The sequence below is a fragment of the Peromyscus californicus genome, unplaced genomic scaffold (assembly GCF_007827085.1).
Source record: "Peromyscus californicus insignis strain IS unplaced genomic scaffold, ASM782708v3 Scaffold_7__1_contigs__length_154581171, whole genome shotgun sequence".
NCBI classification, from domain to species: domain Eukaryota; kingdom Metazoa; phylum Chordata; class Mammalia; order Rodentia; family Cricetidae; genus Peromyscus; species Peromyscus californicus.
In genome coordinates this window covers 153,756,099-153,778,963 of record NW_026294595.1, presented here as the reverse complement: position 1 = coordinate 153,778,963, position 22,865 = coordinate 153,756,099, and the positions used below count along the sequence as shown (strand labels likewise).

The 22,865-nt window shown below is 43.8% G+C and overlaps 1 pseudogene; it reads right to left on the bottom strand.

Annotated features, from left to right (window-relative positions):
* Nucleotides 1-3,629: 3,629 nt before the first annotated feature.
* LOC128102715 (uncharacterized) lies at nucleotides 3,630-3,730 on the bottom strand (annotated as a pseudogene).
* Nucleotides 3,731-22,865: the final 19,135 nt, after the last annotated feature.

Sequence of the window (22,865 nt, the reverse complement as noted above, 5' to 3'; positions counted from 1 at the left end):
CCGCCCTAGCACGATAAGGTCCCGCCCTTCTTTCTTTTATACTCCACCCCGAGGCGAGCGAAGATCCGCCCCACGTTCTGCAATGCAGCTTCCACCTTGGCCCAAACCGCCTTGACCAAACATCAGCGATCCACCTGTAGGCAAAGTCCAGCTCTGCTGCTTTTCCCTCTTTGTTCGGACTGGGAGCACCTGGCCTCAGATAAAAGTGGTTAAAGAATCTCCTGCGGGACCTGTGCCACCCCCTCGGACGTGGCCTCACGTAGCCTAGCCTTTCTAGTGTTCTTTTCCCCTTACTTGCTGTTGTTCGCTGCTTGCGCCCGTCCCGGCAGGCTTTGTTTTCCAAGTGCCTCACTCCGACTCTTGGCTGAGTGGGTCTGTCTAACTCACACAAGTAAGCACAAAGGGCAACTCCCCCCCCCCCCCCCCCCCCCCCCCCCCCCGCATCGCAATCTCCGTATTCTGGCGCACTGGATAGTGTCTGGAGCCCCCAAGCGGCCCTACAGGGACTAACCTGCTCTTGGGAAGCTGAGGAGTCACCCGTGTCCCTTCCAAGTCGTGGTTCTTACTATTCATTAGTCCCAGCCTGTGTTCTGTTGCCTGGAGAAGAGTGATGGAAGCTAAGGTTGCCTGGGGGCGGGGAGAGCGGCGAACAGAGGCAGTCTCTAGTAGCTAGCATCAGGCAGAGTCCTGCACTATTGCACTATTGGTCAGACCTGTGTTTGGGGGAATAATCGAGTGCTTGGAGCTCTAGGGCTGGCCAGCATACCCTGGCCTCCCCTCCTTTCCCAGGCAGTGTTCTGCCAGACCCCCACGGGGACTGGGAGGACCATGAGCCAGCTTTTGCAGCATGCTTCTCCTATAACCAAAGATGCTAGACTTGCTTTCATGGGGGTGCAGGGAGAACCTAGATTAGTAGGACCCAAGGAGTGCTCTCGGTCCCCGAGGTCTCAAGGAGGCTTTGGCTGAGACCCTTTGCTTGGATTTGTTGAGACCTACTCTGCAAACATTGAGCCAGGCATGGGAAACCAGACAAGAAGCGACCCAGTAGGGGTGCTGGTTTAGAGGCAATAAGGGAGAGGGGTAAGGTATAATGAAAGAGAGGTGGGGCAGTTGACATGACAGCAGCAAAAGTGGATAAGGCCACTGATAAGGCGGATTGGCCAGTCCAGGTGACACCAGGAAGATGAGACTTCTGCCCGTACCAGGCTTGCTTCACAGCTTCAGGCTCTGTGACTTACCCTGGACTGCCCTGACCAAGTGTGTGGGCATCTCCAATGGTTATTAGCTGTTTCTTCTAGTGAAGCATTCCTCTGGAAAGGAAGTAAGGAATCTCTCAAGAAAACAAGAGAGTTTCTGGGGGTGGGGTGGTGGTTGTGGTGCACACCTTTAATCCCAGCACTCAGGGGGCAGAGGCAGGTGGACCTCTGTGAGTTCCAAGCCAACCTGGTCTACAGAGCTAGTTCCAGGACAGCCAGGGCTACACAAAGAAACTCTGTCTTGAAAAATCAAAACCAAGGGCTGGAGAGATGGCCCAGAGGTTAAGAGCCCTCTTCTGGCATGCAGACAGCACACTGTATCCATAATAAACAAATAAACAATAAATTTAAAAAAAAAACAGAGAATACAAGAGCACTGTTACAGGAACTCACAAGACATTTACCAACTCCCTCCAGGTTACATAAAGAGAAAACATTTGCTGGAGACGGGATGCTTCAGCAGAGTTGCCTACAAGTAGGGAACCCAAGTCATGCAGCTTTCATGACTTGTCACCCAGACTGATGTGAGCCTTTGGCGATGCAGCTGCCTGAGTCACCTACACTTTTGTAAGTCACCCTTCATCATTTTAATAGTTTATTTTCTTGTTGTTATGACAAATTACGTGACAGAGGGGACTTGAAGTGCGCAGTCATGGGACACCATGGCAGCAGGAATGCAGACAGCTTGGTCACTTTATGTGTGCAGTTAGGAAACAGAAAGAGAAATGCTCAGCTTACTCCCCCCGCCTTTTTTTTGTTTATTCAAGAACACAGCCCATGGAATAGTACTGTCCACATTTAGGAGATGTCTTCTCACCTCAGTTCTCCCTCACAGACATGCTCAAAGGTTTGTTTCCATGGTGATTGGAAATTCCATCAAGTTAACAGTTAAGATTAACCATCACACCCATGCTTTTGCCAGTAATTCTAATAAACTCACTGGTTCACAAGCTAGACTTGGGATTTTCTCTTTGCTCTGTCATTGATGTCCTATCTGGGGTGAACAGATGTTTGTTCACGTTCCCCAGGAAAAGCCATGCAACACCTGTGTGGTTCAGGCCAAGGCTAGAGAGACCAGGCTGAGGGAAGGGACTGTCAGGACCCAACTGCAAAGAACTTTGGAAGAAGGCGTCCTACACCTTGCCCAGACCTGAGATAAGGTCAGGAATTGGGACTCACACTGTCTATTTATCTGCCCTGATTCAGGGCATGGTGGTTACTCAGCAGGGACACAGATGGGTCAGATGTGAGTGTGCCACCTTTAGGAGTCCAGGCAACATACATAGTGCTGTCCCAGAGTGGAGTGGAGGTAGAGGACAGTCGGGGGAGAACAGGGCTGATCTATCTATTCATCAAATAGGTCCTGATGTGTGCTGTACACAGTGGGAGGTCAGAATGCAGAGATTCATTCACTGAAGAAGCAGCTGCTGCCCTTGGCACCTCAGAAAGTGGAAGTTGAGTAAGAAGACCAGTCTCAGCACCTGCACAGCATATGCCAAAGTCCTGAGACTGGCAGAGACTCTAGTACATTGGTCCATTAAGGAGGTTGGAGCCAGGTCCCACCTCCTGTTCTGCCTTGACTACTTCCCACAGAAAACAGGGGATGTGTGTAGCTTGTGGTCACTTACTGAGCCTCACAGCCTGTGTTGTCCTGTCCTGGGGATGTACAGCTTCTCTGAATCTGCCCAGTGGGACTAAGGTCGTGTCCCACCTGGGGCCTTTCTGGATGTCTCAGGGCTGGGCAGTTTGGAGGTGCAGTCTTCTCCTGGGGTTGGACAGGTTAAAACTGTAGACATGCTATGCCCACTTTCTACTAGGAAGGAGCTCCCCTATAGGATCCTCTTGGGAACAGAGTTTGTGGTCCAAGGTGTAGATTGTGGGTCAGCACCTGGGAAAAAAGGAAAGAAAAAGGACCATGAGAATTTCCCACATTGGGCCAAGCTAGCTGCTCACTTGGATGGATGTGGCTGGCGGGGGCCTTCAGTGGGAACCATCTGCTGATTATCCTCCGCTGGGCAATAAGGCCTTCTTTATCTCCCAGGCTACCCTTGGCTGTGCTCTGGGCCTGCCTAATCATCCCACCTCATTCTCAGCCTCACCTATCAGCATCTGTAGTAGAGTCTGAAGTGAGTCTCTTTCATCTGTCTGTCTCTCTGTATGTGTCTGTCCCTTTCATTCCATCACCCTTTCCCTCCATTTTCCCTTCCTTCCCAACCTCCCTTCTTTCCTATCCAAGATGAGGTCTCACTCTGCTATCCAGGCTGGCTTCAGACCTTCGGGCTTAAGTGATCCTCCTGCTTCAGCCTCCCAAGTGCAGAGGTCCCAGGCGTGTGCTACTGTGTCAGCTTTAGGATATTCTTTATTTTTTTTCTTGTAAATATGGAATGCTTCATGAATTTGCATGGCATCCTTGTGTAGGGGCCATGTTAGTCTCTATATCGTGCCAATTTCAGTATATGTGCTGCCAAAGGGAAAATGGGATATTCTTTCTTTAAAATGAAAAAATACAATCTGGTGAGATTTTTGGAAGCCATATAAAGGTGGATGGAGAGAACTGACTCTATGAAATTGTCTTCTGACCTCTACACATGCTAGTCAGTGTGGGGAAAGGAACTATAGGACTTGGTCCTCAGCTAGTCCCAAGCCTCTGTGCAGACAGCTTGCTATGACCTCAGAGTAGACACTTAGCCCTTTCTTATCTCCTCTGAGGTGCCTAGTGAGGCTGGCTACATCACTGTCAAACTCCAGCTGCTGACCTGTCCCTGGATCATGGCTCATGTTGGAAAGCTAAGGTTAGGAACTCTGAAGTGTGGCCTTTCACTGGCTGCTTGATCTGGCCCGCAGCCAACTTGCGACTCAGCTTCTCCTATGAATTATCACAGGCAGAGTGAATGCCATCCAAGTAAAAAGGATGAGGTCAGAGAATACCAGCTTTTCTCTGCGTGGTAGATTTTGAAGGCTTCAGCATCTGCAAGGTTTGAGCACTGGGTCAGGATATAGGAAATGGAAAGGTTATGAATTTTGGTCTCTAGCTACAGGAAACAAGGGCAGAAAACTATGTGTAAGTGAGTCCACCATTGGCTTGCTGCACAGAGACTGGTTGGGTCCAGATTGCTGCTTTGATGCTGTCTCTGTATAGATGACACTGATGGGAACATATCAGATGGCCCAAGTGGATGATGACCAAGATCTCACACTGAGTAGAAAGGAAAGGCTGGTGCTCAGAGTCTGCATTATAATGCCTACCTGCCACCTGCCACTCCTGAACCTTATCCCTCTCTCACAGATGGGTATATAGGATTGACTACTCTTGCACAATGGGCATAGGGCCTGTGTTCATTGCATGTACTCTACTCCAACCACAGGCATCTGGGGTAGAAGTGGGTGCTGTTTTTGCAGTGGCCCAACTCCAAACTCTTTGCTGATGGCAGGACCTGGTACCATCTAGATGATGTCACTACTGCAGAAGAAAATAAATTGACTAATGTTTAATGAAGCCTTACAGTATAGATGGTATCAACTTTTTATTCCCTCAACTTCCTTTCTGTAAAATGCAAAAGTATCTTATTCATGAGATGGACTATCTTGAGATTAGGAAGTTTCCTATAAATGCTAAGATCTTTGGCACATGGTGGTATGTGCTCAATAAAAGCTAGATATTGGGTGGGGAAGTGGCTCAATGTAGGAGTGCTTGCCCATCGCCCAAGGTTTAATCTCTAGAAATGCACACACACACACACACACACACACACACACACACACAAGCATATACTTATAATCATAGCACTTAGGAAGTTGAGGTAGGAAGATCAAAAGGTCCAGAATATGTAGTGAGATCCTGTCTTAAAGAACAGAACAAGGCAAATACTATGATATTATCATGGTTCACAATATTTTGTCTTTATTTTTTATTTGCTGGTTAAGTGAAGTATACAGGAAAATGCACCTGTCCATCACTGGGATCCTAGCAGCTAAGTAGAATCTGTCATGTAGTAGACCTTAAGTAGAATAGAATACAGGAGGCAACCACAGGTACCACCCCATTACTGAACAGTGGCCAACCCTGTGAACTCAAACGCCTTTTACAAGCCACCACCATCAACTGTTTGTGAGGAAGAGACAAGGCTCATGAGTGGCAGGTGGCAAGCAGATATTACAGTGCAAACTTAGAGCCTTTCCTTTCCACCCTTCGTGAAACCTTAGTCATCGTCCACTTGGGCCATGTAGATAAATGCATAAAATAGATCCAATACTGAAATCATAAAATTTAATGTAAACTCCACAACTTCCCTTCCGGATGCATTTTATTTTCTTATTATTTTTAATTTTTCTAGACAGGGTTTCACTGTGTATCTCTGGATATCCTGGAACTTGATCTATAGACCAGGCTTGCCTTGAACTCAGAGATCTACCTGCCTCTGCCTCCTGACTGCTGGGATTAAAGGTGTGTGTCACCACCGCCCAGCCAAATGTACCTTCTAACTGTATAGAAATTCACTGAGTTGAATCTGATTAATTTTGGTGTGTGATGCTTTAATTTATTTGCAAGGTTTTTCAACAAAAAAGTTTATAAAATAAAAATAAACATTACAGAGTGATATTAAAGAATTTCAGGGACTGAGGAGATGGCTCAGTGAATAAAGTACTTGCAACATAAGCCTGAGGACCAGAGTTTGGATCTCTAGGACTCACATAATGCAGGTGAGTGTGATAGCCTACTTGTAATCACAGGATGTGGAAACAGTATCCTTAGAACAAGCTGGCTAGCTATACTACCTTGAATGGGCAAGCTCTGGTTTTAAGTGAAAAACCCTGCTTCAGAACATAAGGTGGGAATGAGCAAGGAAGACATCTACATCAACCTCTGGACTTGCAGGCACATCCATTGCTAGCGTGTACACACACACACACACACACACACACACACACACACACACACACACAACCTGAACCCATACAATGCTAATTTGTATTTGTGTGTGTGTGTGTGTGTCTTAGTTAGAGTTTCTATTGCTGTGAAGTGACATCATGACTACAGCAACTCTTATAAAGGAAAACATTGAATTGTGGTGGTTGGCTTACAGTTCAGAGGTTTAGTCCATTATTGTCACGGAGGGAAGCAAGGTAGCATGCAGGCAGACATGGTGCTAGAGAAGGAGCTGAGAGTTCCTACTTCTTGACTCACAGGCAACAGGAAGTGGTCTGAAACACTGGGTGTGGCTTGAGCATATATGAGACCTTAAAGCCCACTTCCACAGTGACACACTTCCTCCAACAAGGCTACACCCACTGCAATAAAGCCACACCTCCTAATAGTGCCATTCCCTTTGGGGACCATTTTCTTTCAAGCCACCACAGTGTGTGGTGTATGTGACATACACACACACACCACCAACACATACACTTGCAAAAAATATTTCTAGTAATAAAGGCTGGGAAATCTACAAACTATGTGCCCTAAATACAATGGCTAACCTGCGCAAGACTGTCCCAAGCATCCACTTCAGTGTTCTAGATTCTTTCTTTCTTTTCTTTCTTCTTTTGAGACAGGAACTCATGTAGCCCAGGCTAGCCTCTAACTTGTTCTAAAGCCAAGGATGACCTTGAACTCCTGTTCTTTCTACCTCTACCTCTGAGTGCTAGGATTATAGGCATGTGCCACCACATATAGCCTAGTGTTCTGGATTTCAACCAAAGATGTTTATTCATCAAAAATGCTGAACTACAGGATAAAATCTTTGGATTTTATCCTGCTAACTCAGCAGAAAGGAACCAGGAAAATTCCAGTTCACACAGGAAGTGACAAGCAGCCAACACTAGCTCTGAGACTACACAGATGTTGCAATTATCTCACAAAGACTGTAAAGCAATGATTGTCAAAAAATGCATCAACAAGCAACTATGAACACTTATAAAATAATGGAGAGTCCGGGCTGGATGAAATCCAATGTCAATTTGTGACAAATACTCTCCACAAAGTAGAACCAGAAAGGAACATCTTCAGTCTAGTAAGGAGTGTGGATAAAGTTTTGACAGCCAGACTTGCATTGGCCTGGTTGCAGGATGGGACTCTTCACTCACACCACAATTACTCCATACCCACAAGAAGTCTACAAAAGTGATTGTTTTCGTAGAGGGGCTCAAGGAATCTATGAAGAAGATAATTGGACGAATATGTGAGGGCAGCAAGATTGCAAGACACAAAGTCAATACCCAAAGATCAATGTGCGGGGGCCGGAGAGATGGCTCAGTGGTTAAGAGCACTGGCTGTTCTTCCAGAGGTCCTGAGTTCAATTCCAAGCAACCACATGGTGGCTCACAACTATCTGTAATGAGATCTGGTGCCCTCTTCTGGCCTGTAAGCATACATGTAGGCAGAATATTGTATACATAATAAATAAATAAATCTTAAAAAAAAAAAGATCAATGTGCTTAGAGATACCAGCAACATCTAGTTAGAAGCAGAAAAAAAAGTATGTATGTGTGTAGGTCAGAGATCAACCTCAGATGTCATTCTTCAGAACTTGTCCACTGTTTTCAAAGAGAAAAGTTGGCCAGCCAGTGGTGGTGCGTACCTTTAATCTCAGCACTCGGGAGGCAGAGGCAGGCAGATTTCTATGAGTTCAAGACTAGCCTGGTGCACCGAGTGAGTTCCAGGACAGTCAGGGCTGTTACACAGAGACACTCTGTCTAACACACACACACACACACACACACACACACACACACACACACACACAGAGAGAGAGAGAGAGAGAGAGAGAGAGAGAGAGAGAGAGAGAGAGAGAGAGAGAGCCCTACCTAGAGACAGTGTCTCACTGAGACTTGGGTTTCGCTGATTAGGCTAGGCTAGCTGGTCAGCCAGCACCAGGGATCTACCTGTCACTGCAACCCCAACATAGAGATCACAAGTGTGTGATGCCAACCTTTCCAAGCTGATTTACAGGTTCCATGCACTCCCAATGAAAATCAGTCAGGTATTTTAAAGACAGAAACAAGCAGATGCTCAAGTCAAGTTGGAAAGACAAATTAAAATCACTAAAAATCGGCCGGGCGGTGGTGGCGCACGCCTTTAATCCCAGCACTCGGGAGGCAGAGCCAGGCGGATCTCTGTGAGTTCGAGGCCAGCCTGGACTACCAAGTGAGTTCCAGGAAAGGCGCAAAGCTACACAGAGAAACCCTGTCTCGAAAAACCAAAAAAAAAAAAAAAAAAAAAAAAATCACTAAAAATCACTAAAGTATAATATAGAGAACTGTGCTGCTCCAATTTTAAATACTGAGGTCAAATTTTACATAGGTTAAAACCAATTATTTTATTTTCAAGTAGTTTTTATGTATATGTCTGTGTTTGCATGTGCATCTGGAGCTGAGCTGGTCAATTCTGGCTATTCTAGTTAACCAGCTTGCTTCAGGGATCTTTTGTTTCTGACTCTTGAGTGCTGGGCTAAGTGACTACCATGCCTGCCCAGCTTTTATTAAGTTCTGGGGATGCAAACAATGGAAGACTTATAATTTTCTTACTGTCATTTCTTAGCATGTACATATCAAATTGGCGCATTTATGGATTGTATTGCATTAGAATGCTTGACTTTAAAAACAGCTGTTAGGGATAGTTGGGGGCAGGATAGAGACAGGAAAGACTCTATGAGAACACAGGAAGGGAAAGAAGCCCCTCACCCTGGAATCCTTCAAGCAGTTTCAACACAACTGGTAAACTCAAAATTGCAGAAATAATGCCTGTTCTAGAGACATCTCAAAGAAGATGTCAAAACAACAAACTGTGTTTACACGGGGTCAGAATGTGTGTGCCCTTCAGGTTAACTACTAAAGCTCTACTAGTTCCTAAATCTAAGCAGCATGCCTCATAAAACTACCTTACAATCTCAGCAAACAAATAAACAACACAATTCTTGGGCTGGAGAGGTGATTCAGCAGAACTGATTTCTGTTCTTTTCGAGGACCAGAGTTTGGTTCCCAGCACCCATGTTGGGCAGCCCACAACTGCGTATAATTCCTGATCCAGGAGATCCAAATACTCTCTGGCCTCTAAACTGTTAGGTTATTAAAAGACAGCTCTAGAGAAATGGAAGGCAGACAGAGAGGTTTGGTCTAACCTGAGGTAGGATCATGCATATTCACATTGAGTATTATAGCTGCTTTCTGCTAAGGAGGGCCTTTGTCAGAGAGGGTAGTTCTGGGCCCAAGTTTTAGGATAGCCAGGGCTATATAGAGAAACCATATCTCGAAAACCTGCCCTCACAAAAAAAGAATTTTTTTTAAACAAAAAGAGATAAAGTTTTAGACATGTTAGCATTCCCACTGTTTGTAATCTGTACTGAAATCCACATTGCAGGAAAGGCAGTAGACTCATGCCTTTGAGTCATAGTGAAAGCTTGGGAACCCAAAAATGATTTTGGGTTAAAAGCATGAACACTCTTTCCAGAGGGTTGGATATATAGATTGGACAGAGTGTGAGAATCAAAGTTACATTTTAAGTTTTAATTACTATGCCTAAGAGATGCCTCTGATCTGTAAGCCCCTTGACGGAGAACAGATAGTTCCTGAAATGCTGGAGGTTGTTGTTTATGCGAGATAACAGTCAATTATTTTCACTCCCCTAAACAAGCTTGTTTGAACCCTCTGCACTGGATGTGCTTGATCACATGCGGGATGGAGGGTCATGGGCAGGAAATACATCAGGATGCACACTTGCCCCTGATTGGACCTGAGGGGAAATGTGAATTGTGGGTTTCGCCTTTTAAGCCCCTGAAAACAATGACTCAGGGCCACTTTCTGGAAACTCAGAGATGGACCTGGCCAGAGCTCATCCACCTGGCCAGTTTTTAATTAAAGCTTGCTTCAAATTTGACTTTAAATGGTGGTAGTGGCCTTATTCTCGACTGGTGGGATTAACAAGAGATATAATGAGAAGCAATTTTTAAATCTATACTTAGAAGGCAATCAAAGGAAATTTGAAATTTTGAACTTGTAACTGTGATAATATTAACAGTACTTTACCAGAGCTAGATTAATAGTTTATCAGAACTTTATTGATTATTAAAATTCTGAACTTCTGAGCCGGGCGGTGGTGGCGCATGCCTTTAATCCCAGCACTTGGGAGGCAGAGCCAGGCGGATCTCTGTGAGTTCGAGGCCAGCCTGGGCTACCAAGTGAGTTCCAGGAAAGGCGCAAAGCTACACAGAGAAACCCTGTCTTGAAAAACAAAAAAAAAAAAAAATTCTGAACTTCTGAAGTCTTAATATAACAATAACATAGAGAGGGAAAAAATCTGAAGCATTTTTCATTTTTTTAAATATACCTTAAAACACTTTCTTAGACCTTCAGAACTGACAGAGATCTAGTAGCTCTGGGGAAGTGAGGCTTGAGACCTGATTTTTAAATACGAAGGGAACTGAGAAGCAGCCTTGAGGGAGGAGCTGGTGTTCTTGCTGCTGTTAAACTGACAAAGCTGTCATTAGCCTAGTTGTCAGCACCATCAGAGACCTGAGAAGGAGAAATTTCACCAGAGGAAGCAGGAAACATAGACCAAGCAGCTCTTGAATCTGTTAAAAATGACACTTACTGGCTACCTAGACAGCCACCCTAGGTTCCTCCGTGGTAATCTTGATTTTGTTGTGGGCAGAGGTCCCAGGGCAGCGTCCGTCTTCAGCCACCAGGTCCAGAAGATCTGTCAGACTTTTCCTGTGGAGGAGGGACTTGGGGGACTGGCCTACCTTGTCTAGACAGAATGGGGCAATCAACTCCCCAGTGTCTTGCTTGTCCACAGTTTGGACAGGGTCCTGGGGATGGGCAAGGTGAAGGGCAGTTTTTCACCCAGTGGCCACCTTTGCCACATTTAAAGCAAGCTCCAGGTGGAGTTCTTCTGTGTCTCATCATCTTCTTTGGAGGAGATCTTAGGGCTGCTACCAGGAGCTGGCACTTCTATCTATCACAGGAAGCTTTTTCTATCTTTTCTTACTCCTCCCTTCCATTAAAAGCCTTAAATATCATATTCATCAGATCTCTGAAAAGTTTTGAGGACCATTATCTATTAAGTATATCTAAACAAACTTTGCTTGTTTTTAGTTACTTATTTTAGCCTTAACTTTGAGAACATATATAGAAGGCTAAATAAATCTTATTCCTATAATTAGTTACATTAGTACTTAGCATGACTACAAGTATAGTTCTGAACACATTAAAGAATTTGATCATTTATAAGGTGATTGACTATTAACTTGCATGTCTTAATTATCTTTAACAGTTTATAATAAGTTAGTAGGTTTTATAAGATTAGGACTTTACATTTTATCCCTGTTAGGTTTAGCCTTAAAAAATATTTTATTGAATATTGAATTGAAGCTCTTTTAGTTTAAAAAAACCTTTTAATTGTAATGCACCATCACAGACTATCACAGGGTTTTTTGTATGACTTAGTTTATCCAAATAGATAAAGCTTAATAAAATGAGCAAAGACAAAGAAGCTAGACTCTGAACCTGAGTAGACCTTAGGAATTTATAAATTTTACTTATCAGATTATATGTTATTTATCAAAATATTTTGTTAACTTATCTAAATTTTCCAAAAGCTTGGTGTTAAATAGTTAGTAAAGACATAAGTAGTTAGACATACATCTTAAATCAGATTTTGTTAATCTGAGTAGACTTTACAACCTTAAATTTTTATCATCATACAAAAATCCATACCAATCCAAATTATTTTGGAGACTTGTTGTTGCTTTCTTATTCTAAAGAGATACAATGACAACTAAGGGCTCAGTAGGATTGAGAAGTGTTATAATTGTTGCTTTATACCATGTGGTCATCTTAAGATGGTGAACTCACAAGGCATATGCTCTTTAACCTTAGTAAAGATGGCTGCTAGTCACATGGTTACTTCTGTCTTGATGAGGTCATCAGCCAAGATGGAGGTAAGTCACATCGTTGCTGTTTAAAACATGTTCTCCTAGTAGATCTATTTTTTAACAAGAGTTGAATACATTTTGTATATACATGTACAGTATCTATCTATCATCTATCTATCTATCTATCTATCTATCTATCTATCTATCTATATTTTTTTGTTTTGTTCTGTTTTATTTTGTTTTTCAAGACAGAGTTTCTCTGTATAATAGTCCTGGCTGTGCTGGAAGTTGCTTTGTAGACCAGGTTGACCTTGAACTCACAGAGATCTGCCTGCCTCTGCCTCCTGAGTGCTGGGATAAAAGACGTGTGCCACTACCACCCAGCCATATACAATATATTGTAGCTAGAGTTTCCTGCCTGGCCCACAGTCAGGACAAATCTCTCTCACCTGCCAGTCCCACAGCCGCTCAGACCCAACCAAGTAAACACAGAGACTTATATTGCTTACAAACTGTATGGCCGTGGCCGTGGCCGTTAGCTTCTTGCTAACTGTTCTTACATCTTAAATTAATCCATTTCCATAAATCTATACCTTGCCACGTGGCTCGTGGCTTACCGGCATCTTCACATGCTGCTTGTCATGGTGGCGGCTGGCAGTGTCTCCCTCCGCCTTCCTGTTCTCTGTTCTCCTCTCTGTTAGTCCCGCCTATACTTCCTGACTGGCCACTGGCCAATCAGTGTTTTATTTATTGACCAATCAGAGCACACATTTGACATACAGACCATCCCACAGCAATATATTCTAAACCAGAGTTGAATCACATATATAGGATATTGTAACAAATTAAAATTCCTATGTATAGGCTTTAACTATAAGCCTTTTGTTATAATTTTTTTTTTTGAGACAGGGTTTCTCTGTAACAGCACTGGCTGTCCTGAAACTCACTTTGTAGACCAGGAAGTCCTTGAACTCACAGAGATTTGCCTGCTTCTGCCTCCTGAGTGCTGAGACTAAAGGTGTGCACCACCACCACCACCTGGTTTGTTAAAAGTTTTAAGCTAAATTTTATTACAGATTTTATCGATTCTTTAACCACACCCAACGATTTTACAAATTCTGAGGTAAAGACTGTTTACACAATAATTTTAAATGATTTCTTGAGTTCAGAGCACAGAGAAATCACAGAGATAAAAGATTTAAGAGTGGAAAGTTGTAAACCTTACAATAAGAGGCTTTGGAATCATTTGCTTGTGAAGTGGTAGAAGTTGTTACAGTCTGTGAGAATTTGGAACTCAAGTGCGCCATCTTTGGCCATCGAGCTCTACTGAAGCCAAGCTGTTTTCAGTAAGACAGTGACCTTTAAGAAAATCTCTGAGTCTGAGAAAGGAATTGAGTCCAAGGAGAAAAGGAGGAAGGGTCACTAAAAGAACTCTGCCATAGAAAGGGTTATGCAGCTAAGAGACAGAGCATAGTGTAGCCATAAGGGACAAGGAGGAACAAGTAAGAACTTCACCTGAGGGAGAGTGATAATATGTCAGAAGTCATGAGGGCATAGAGAAAGTGCAGGACTTCCAGGAGGGAGCTGAGGCCCAGAAAGACTTAAGGAAGCTGTGGGACTTATTAGGCAGCTTCTAGGGGGAGGCAAGGAAACTCACAATGCACAGGTCCAGGAGGGCACAAGGAGAGATAGAGCAGGTAGCTCTCAGAGAATGGGGCAAGGAAAGGGTTGCAGAACCAGGAGCATGCAGAAAAGCTGTGGAACTTAGTATGCAGCTCCTGCGGGGAGATGAGGAAATTCCAGGAAGGAGCTGAGAGAAGCCATGAAGGAACAGAGGGGATAACTTAGTAACAAGAATTTCCATCTTGGATGTCTCCAAGAAGACTGAGAGACTTGTCAGATAGAAATGTCCAAAATCACAGAGGAGAGGCATCCCTTTTCACATGATAGGGGCCTGGTAAGGTGAGGAAGCTTCCTTGCACACCAGTGCGGCTTTCATAGTAAAAGTAGACAAAGCAGGGAACTCCATAGTGACACTCACCCAGTAGAAGGGTAGAGAGAAGTAGTTAGAGCAAGTTGTAGGGAGTTTTCCTGTGCTGCAGCCACTCCCAAATAATCACTCAGAAACTTAATATTAATTGTAAATGCTCAACTGATAGCTCAGGCTTATTACTAACTAGCTCTTACAACTTAAATTAACCCATTTTTATTAATCTGTGTATTTCCACGTGGCTCATGGCTTTACCTGTCCTCCAGCATGTCTTGCTCCCTCTGTGTCTCCTGGAAACTCCACTGACTCTTCCCTTCTTCCTCCCAGCATTCTCAGTTTGGCTGTCCTGCCTATACTTCCTGCCTGGTTACCAGCCAGTCTGTTCTTTATTAACCAATGAGTGTTGCTGGAGTTTTCTCCAGGCCTGTCCAGCCCCATGGACCCCACAACCACTCATAAAATAATCACTCAGAAACTTCTATTAATTAAACTGCTCAGCCATTAGCTCAGGCCTACCATTGTCTAGCTCTTACACTTATATTCAGCCCATTTTTATTAATCTATATGTTGCCACGTGTTCCATGGCTTTACCTGCTGCCTTTATATGCTGCTCCCTGAACGGCAGGCTGGCATCTCCCCCAGACTTCCACCTCCCAGCCTCCCTTCTCTGTTTGTCCCACCTATCATATACTTCCTGCCTGGCTACAGGCCAATCAGCATTTTATTTATCAATTAATCATAGCAACATATATTTACAACATACATCCCATAGCAAATGAGGGTAATATACATTCACAGTGTACAGAAGAATTATTACACAGCAGCAGGTAGAGGAGAAAACAGCTGGAGAGGTGCACTGGGAGAGGTTTTTGGAAAAGTGAGGGTTCCAATAGAGAGAGAGATGTAGGCAGAATTTTCCTGTTCCAGCAGGAAATAACTACACAGAGGCTTGATATTAATTGTAATGTCCAGCTAACTCAGTTGGTAGAGCATGAGACTCTTAATCTTAAGGTAGTGGGTTCACATGGGTTAATTTAAATGTAAGAGTTAGCTAGTAACACACCTGAGCTATTGACTGAGCATTTATAATTACTATTAAGCCTCTGAGTGGTTCCTTGGGAGAGGCTGGGGAGGGGACAGAAACTTCCACCTACAGAGAGGAGCAAGTGTCTTAGTAAGTAGTATTGCCCATGTGGTGGGGCCCCAAAGGGCTTAGCAAGAGTTCTGTGCTTGCTCAGTTAGGAATAGATAGAAGTTTGCAGGCCCAGCAGAAATGGTGGGCAGTCTTGCTCTGGGTGTGGTTGTAAGCCAGAGCCTTAAGAAAGATTTAAGTGAGCTGGGAGTTTTATGGGGCTTCAGACCATGCCACCATTCCATCTTATGGTATTATTTAAATTGGTTTAGATATTATGCCGGGTGGTGGTGGCGCACGTCTTTAATCCCAGCACTCGGGAGGCAGAGCCAGGCGGATCTCTGTGAGTTCGAGGCCAGCCTGGTCTACAAAGTGAGTTCCAGGAAAGGCACAAAACTACAGAGAAACCCTGTCTCGAAAAACAAAAAAAAATTGGTTTAGATATTAAAAATTGAAAGTTCTGAACTTGGGCCTGCAGTGGCCATTCATCTAATGTATATTGAGGCCAGATTTTCATTGAAATGTGAACGAGAGTTGCTGGTTTCAATTTTACAGAATTTTTGAGCAGATGAGGGACGAAGGCAAAAACAGGGATCAATCTTCAGTTGCTTAGAGTGTCCTCTAAGTCTAGAAATGACCAAATATACCTGAAAAGTAAGGGGGTATCCCCAACTGTTAAAATTCTAGGGCTAAGAAACCACAGGGCCAGTGGAAATAGTTCCTGCAGCCAGTGGCAAGTCCCTGTGCCTTCAACTGATCAGGTCTTAAGATAGAAGAAAGCTCCACCGAGCTCCCAGACCTAATTAGGGTGCCTCTGAATTAGGTCCAACAGATTGCCTTTTCCCAATGTCTTACTATTGCATGCATAGTCTGGTCAAATATAACATGGCCTTCCATGTAAGTCAGACTGTCAAGGCAGGACAGTAAGGAGAGAAAGTACAGAAAGGGAGGGAGGGAGGGAAGAAGGGAGGGAAGGAGGGAGGGAGGGAGGGAGGGGGAGAGAGAGAGAGAGAGAGAGAGAGAGAGAGAGAGAGAGAGAGAGAGAGGAAAAGGCTGCCTGAGAGAAACTGGTAGCCCTGTCTGGACCTCTTAGACCCAGGTCTAAGGAGCATATGACAGCCAGGGAGGTTTGTCCATGAGTGGGCTTAAGGCACTAGTATGCTGGGGATGCTGTGAATGTGTTGCTCTGATTGATTGGTAAATAAAGTGCTGATTGGCCAATAGTCAGGCAGGAAGTATAGGCGGGACAAGGAGAGAGGAGAATTCTGGGAAGTGGAAGGCTGAGTCAGGAGTCACCAGCCAGACACAGAGGAAGCATGATGTAAGATACTGGTAAGCCACGAGCCATGTGGCAAGGTATATATATATGGGTTTATTTAAGATATAAAAACTAGATAGCAAGAAGCCTGCCACAGCCATACAGTTTATAAGTAATATAAGTCTCTGTGTGTTGAGGTGGTATTGTGTTCCCCGAAATATTGTGCACCCTAATAAACTTATCTGGGGTCAGAGACAGAACAGCTACAATACTAAACATAGAGGATAGGCAATGGTAGCACACGCCTTTAATCCTAGCATTCCAGAGGCAGAAATCTATGTGTTCAAGGATACAGCCAAGCATGGTGACTCACGCCTTTAATCCCAGGGAGTGAGGCAGAAAGCAGGAAGATATATAAGGCATGAGGACCAGAAACTAGAAGCATTTGGCTGGCTAAGCTTTCAGGCTTCTAGCAGCAGTTCAGCTGAGATTCTTTCTGGATGAGGACTCAGAGGCTTCCAGTGTGAGGAAACAGGATCAGCTGAGGAACTGGTGAGGCAAGGTGAGGTGGCTGTGGCCTGTTCTGTCTCTGTGATCTTCCAGTGTTTACCCCAATAACTGGCCTCAGGTTTGATTTTATTAATAAGAACTTTTAAGATTTATGCTACAGTGTGTTTACTTGGCTGCGGGACTGGCAGGTGAGAGAGATTTGTCCTGACTGTGGGCCAGGCAGGACCAGGAAAACTTCAGCTACACTAGTAGGCTTAAATTTCCCATCTCAAGTTTCAACACCATTGTCTTAGATTATTAAAAGGCAATTGTAAAAAGATGGAAGGTGGGAAGAAAGAGAGACTTGGTCTGACCTTAGACAGGACTATGTTTATTCATGGTGAAGGAGTATCTTTGTCATGTGTTTGGATGACCAAAATTCCTACAGAAGAAGATGGGATGCAGCCAGTAGTCTGCAAGGGAAGCTGGGAAGTGTAGTCCTTCAGGAGGGAACTATCACAAGCACAGGTTCATACACACACATACAGAAATAAAAATAAATGTTTAAACAATTCTTTAGAAGGCAGAGAGATGCTCAGTGGATATAGGTGCTTGGTGCCACACATGACAAGCTGAATCCTATCCTCAGATAACACATGGTGGGAGAGGACCAACTCCTGAAAGTTGTCCTCTGACCTCCACAAGCAGTCCATGACACTCATGAGCACACACATTTGCACGTATGCACACTACATAAATATAAAAAGTTTTTTAAGAGAAATAAACTAGCTTATATATATGTTTTTTATTACATTAATTTATTAATTTATTTTTGTATGTGTACACACTTGTGTCACAGTCAGAAGACAGAAAACAACTTTGGCAGCCAACTCTCTCTTTCTGCCATGTGGAAATCAAAGTCAGGTCCTGCTTCATTTACCAACAATCTCTGAAATACACTTCTATCATTTGTGCCATGCATTTATGTGGAGCGCCATGCTAAGCAAAGCACTACAGATTATAAAATCAAAATGTTGATCAGTTCTGAAAAATGTTGAAGATGCTGTGTCCTGCAGTATCAAATATTTGGCAGAGATTTAATTCTTTATGTAAAAACAAACAAGCACACTCATCTCATAAGTAGTAAAATTTGCTTTTTCCTTAATAAATTATAAAATTATATGTTATATAATAAATGGTAAAGTTACATAAACTTCTGATTTTTTATTATTTATTATCAATGAACATTTGATTTATATACTTATTTCATATACTTATATCCCAAGGGATATGTAAAATTTCTCAGACGAAAAGGGGTCACAAGCCGGGCACTGGTGTCACATGCCTTTAATCCCAGCACTTGGGAGGCAGAGCCAGGCGGATCTCTGTGAGTTCAAGAGAGCTCTGGTCTAGAGAGCGAGTTCTAGGACAGCCAGGGCTGCATAGAGAAACCCTGTCTCAAAACAAAACAGAAAAAGGATCGAAAGTGGAAAAAGATTAAGATACTGTGAGGAGGAAGATGCTAGACTTTTGGACACTTCTCCTGGTGTCCCAGCATAATCTTGGAATTGATACAGACCCAGTCTTTGATTTGCATGAAGGAATGTTGTGATTGATGCACACACCCTGGCCAGACCCCTTACGAGGCTCTAGGTGCAGATTGTCTGCTCATTTTGTAGGCTGGCAGGGAGATGCCCTCTTTTGCTGCCCCCTGGTGTTACAACACAGGGCCCAATCAAATGCTTCTCTCTGGTGATTTTTCTGACCTACTTTTGATCACCATTGGTGGAGAGAGCTGAGCTGGAAACAGTGCAAAGGCAGTGTCAGTGGCCGAAGTGGCTGTACCCGAGGGCTGGTGACGACATTTACTGTGATGAGTGTTAGCTGAAGAGTTCAAGGGAACGATTAGGGTAGAAACAATGAGGACGAGGTGGTAGAGACTGTGAAAGACGCTGAAAGTAAAAGGTAGTTAAGAGAGGGTAGGAACTGAGGATGAACAGGACAGAAAGGAGAGAAACGGCATGCCTGGGTGGCTGCAGGCATTCCAGAAAATCTTCAGGGCCCAGGGTCTCAGATACCCTAGACCAAAAGCTAGACCCTATACTGACACCCTAGGCTAGGGGTGTAATGCTTGCGGTGGAGCTACGAGTCCAATACTCAAGGCCTGTGTGACAGCTGTCACACTAGAAGATGCCACCTAGTGCCACTTTATTGCTACCTGCTGCAGCCATTTAACTTCTGGAAGCAGAGGGTTACAAAGCTACCAAGCACCAGGCTAATGGTGAGTAAAGCCCAGAGCCATAAACCTCCAAACTGAGAGCCTAGAACTGTAAGTCTCTGGTTTCTACATGGGTTGTGTCTATAGGCCTCTGGATTCTAGCTCTGAGCACTTGTTCAGAATTGCCTAAACAAGAGAAGTCTCTCCAAACCTGCCCACTGTCATATCTGGAAAGAGAAAAAGGGCCCCAGACAGAGGGTTTTAATACCCCAGCCTCCAAACTGCTCTGTCTGGATATTTCAGACACAGTGTGACTTTTGTGTCTCAGCAAAATGTTTCCAAGATTCATCTACATTGTAGCGAGTGTCAGAAATTCATTTCTTTTAATGGCTATATATATTTAACTGTATATAAATACAGCTCAATCTGTTGATGGATATTCAAGTCGTTTTGTCTTCTGGCTGTTAGGAATACTGCTGCCATGAACATGGTGCATACGTGGAGTTGGTTCTACCTTAGGGAGGGTTCCAAAGATCGAACCCAGGCCATCAGACTTGCATTGTCAAGTTCCAAGTGTTGTACCTGCTGAGTCATCCCATTGGCTCCTCTATGATTTTTATATATGGTGTGCATAAGGGTCCGTTCTTGTACACAGTGTTCTTCCAAATACTACCTTGTTAGCAAGATAGTGAAGGTGTTGGTGAGAACAAAAATCTATCAGTCAATGAAACCAGATGGAGAGTTTAGAAAATCCTGACAAATGTCTTTAAGTGTGCTCTAAGAAACCACAGGAGCAATTCAATGGAGAAAATAGAATCTTTTCCCCCCTCTTTTTTGAGATAGGGTTTATGATGCAATTCAGACTAGCCTCAGACTTGCTATCCTCTTGCCCGTAGTCTGAGTTACGGGATCATAGGGGTGTGCTATCTGACTAGGTAAGTGTCATCTTTTCAGCAAATGGTGCTGGGAGGAGTGGCCATCCAAAAGAAAACAAAAACAAAGCAAGCAAGCAGACAAACCCCCCAAACTAAAAAATCCAGAAAACTTTGATCTACACCTCATATAAAAATCAACTACAGACCAGGCATGGTAGCATACTCCTTTAATAGGAGGCAGAGATAGGCAGATTTCTGTGAGTTCAAGGTCAGCCAGGACCACACAGTGAGACCCTATCTCAACAAACAAACAAATCAACCACACAACTAAGGCTGGATAGGACATGGACCCTAGGGTGAAACACACTACTATTATTCTGCTAAATGAACACAGCAATAAGATGACTCCCAGTGACATATGACATGCCCATACATCAGTGCCTTGCTCAACCCTCATCAGAGAAGCTTCTTCTTGCAGTAGATGGCAATTATCACAGAGACCCACAACTGGTCATCATACAGAGAATCAGAGATTTTAGAATGCTCAACCTTAAAGGGGATGTTTGTGTCACACCTCTCCCGACAAGGCTCAGGGATCCATGTGGAGGTAGGGGCAGAAAGATTGTAAGAGCAAGAGGTGGTGGATGACTTCAAGGAAACAATGTTTTCAAAACACAATTGGACAGTTACACATATGAACTCACAAAGACTGTGACAGCCTTCAAAGACTGTCATAGTTTCCAGGTCACAGACCTGTGTAAATTCAAGCCAGGCAAAATTCAAGTATGGGGGATGAGAGGTTGGCACGAAGTCCACCCTTGGTAAGCACTATTAACATTTGGTTGTTGCTAGGAGAATGAAAGTCAGTTTTTTCAATGAAGTGATACCTTGACTATAGACCACACTCCAGACACTCCAGAGCCTGGGAGTAGTTGGCCAATACAAACTAGACTCAGGTTTTGTTGTTGTTAGAGAGAGAGAGAGAGAGAGAGAGAGAGAGAGAGAGAACATAAGAGTTCATTAAGTTGGGTGGATAGAGAAGAGGGGAAGAATCTAGAAGGAGTTGAGGCAGAGGGGTAAATATGATCAAAATATATTGTATAAAGTTTTCAAAGAATAAGCCAGGCATAGTGTCATACACCTTTAATTCCAGCACTTGAGAGGCAGAGGCAGGCAGATCTCTGTGAATTCCAGGCTAGCCTGGTCTACATAGTGAGTCCCAGTACTACTCTAGTAGCCTAGAGTGAGATTGTCTCAAAAAGCCAATAAAATTTTTCTCAAAGAATAAATAAAAACATTGCTAGAGGGTTGGGGATTTAGCTCAGTGGTAGAGCCCTGGGTTCTGTCCTCAGCTCCAGAAAAAAAAATTGCTAAAAATCAGATATACAAATGGGTAACAGGCAAGTATGACTGTGACTGGGACCAGCCAATGTAAAAACAGCATGCCGTTCCAGATGAATATGTACACACTGGGTTACATCACAGGTAAAAACTTAGTTTATATTATTAATGTTACTTTTTAAGAGACTGGGTCAAGGGAGTCTCACATAGTCAGTCTTGGAGCTGCTGGGGCTGCAGGTGTCCTCCACCATGCTGGAAAAACACGGTGAACAATAATGTTAAGAGATTTAAAAACAACCTATAAACTAGAAGAAAAAACTTTCAAATCACGCATCTGTAAAGGACTGGTGCTCACAATCTATAAAGAACTTTCAAAACTTGACACAAAAAGATAAATAGCTCAAATTAAACTGGGTCAAGGACTTGACTAGACCTTTCTCCAGAGATCTACAAAAGCCAATCATTACGAGAAAAGATGTTCAGTGTCTCTGGTCACTAGGGAAACTTAACTCTTCTTGTTGGCTGGCAGCCTGGAAGCCCCTTAGTAATGCACATGCCCTCCTGGTTTCCTCCCACCCAGCAGGAGCATCTGCCATGTAGGCTACAAGATAGAGCCTGGAGGTAACCATTGCTCTCATATCCCAGCAGCTCAGCCTCAGGGTCCTGTGAACCAAGAAAGAGAAGTATTCAAGGGTGTGCATCATTGGACTTCACCCAGGCTGAGGCCACCACATGGCTGAATAGAGAGAAAATTCTAGAAAATAAGCAGCACCGAGCAGCAATGGATCCAGCCAGCATGTGTGGGCCTCCTCGTTTATTTATTTACTTGAGGAAGGACTTCAATTTATAGTAAGCTTGCCCTAGATACATCCAGCCCAGGTTCAATATAAGCTCATTGGAAGCCTTGCAGGGGAGATGGAGGCGGAAGGCTGAATGGCACTCAGGAGGAGTCACATGCGTGGCTCTAACATCTTGGAAAGCAGTCTGCATAAGTCTGGTGACTGAACGTCAATTGAACAAAGGTCAGCCATCTTCAGAGGAGATCATAGAACCCAGAGCCACTTCCCAAAGTTCTGTACACAGTGAAGGGACACCAGATACATGAAGAATGAGAGCAGTGCCATCCACAGTGAGGGAAGTCAGTCAGTCACCAAGTCACCAAGGGCTTCCAGCTGCTCCTGACTGGTCCCTGTTGCCTGGAGAATAGATTCTGTTTGGGTCCAATGATGATATTGATATACATCCTGCGTACCATCACAGGGGTTGAATTTAGAGTCAAGAGGCAGTACACCAAAGTCTTTGACCCTCTGTTTCAGAACTATAACACTGTTTCAGAACTATAACACATGATGTGTACACACCTGTTTATGGCAGGTTTGCTTGTAGCAGGTTAAAGTTGTGTGGAATAATATTCAGCCACAAAAACAAATTATAGGATCTG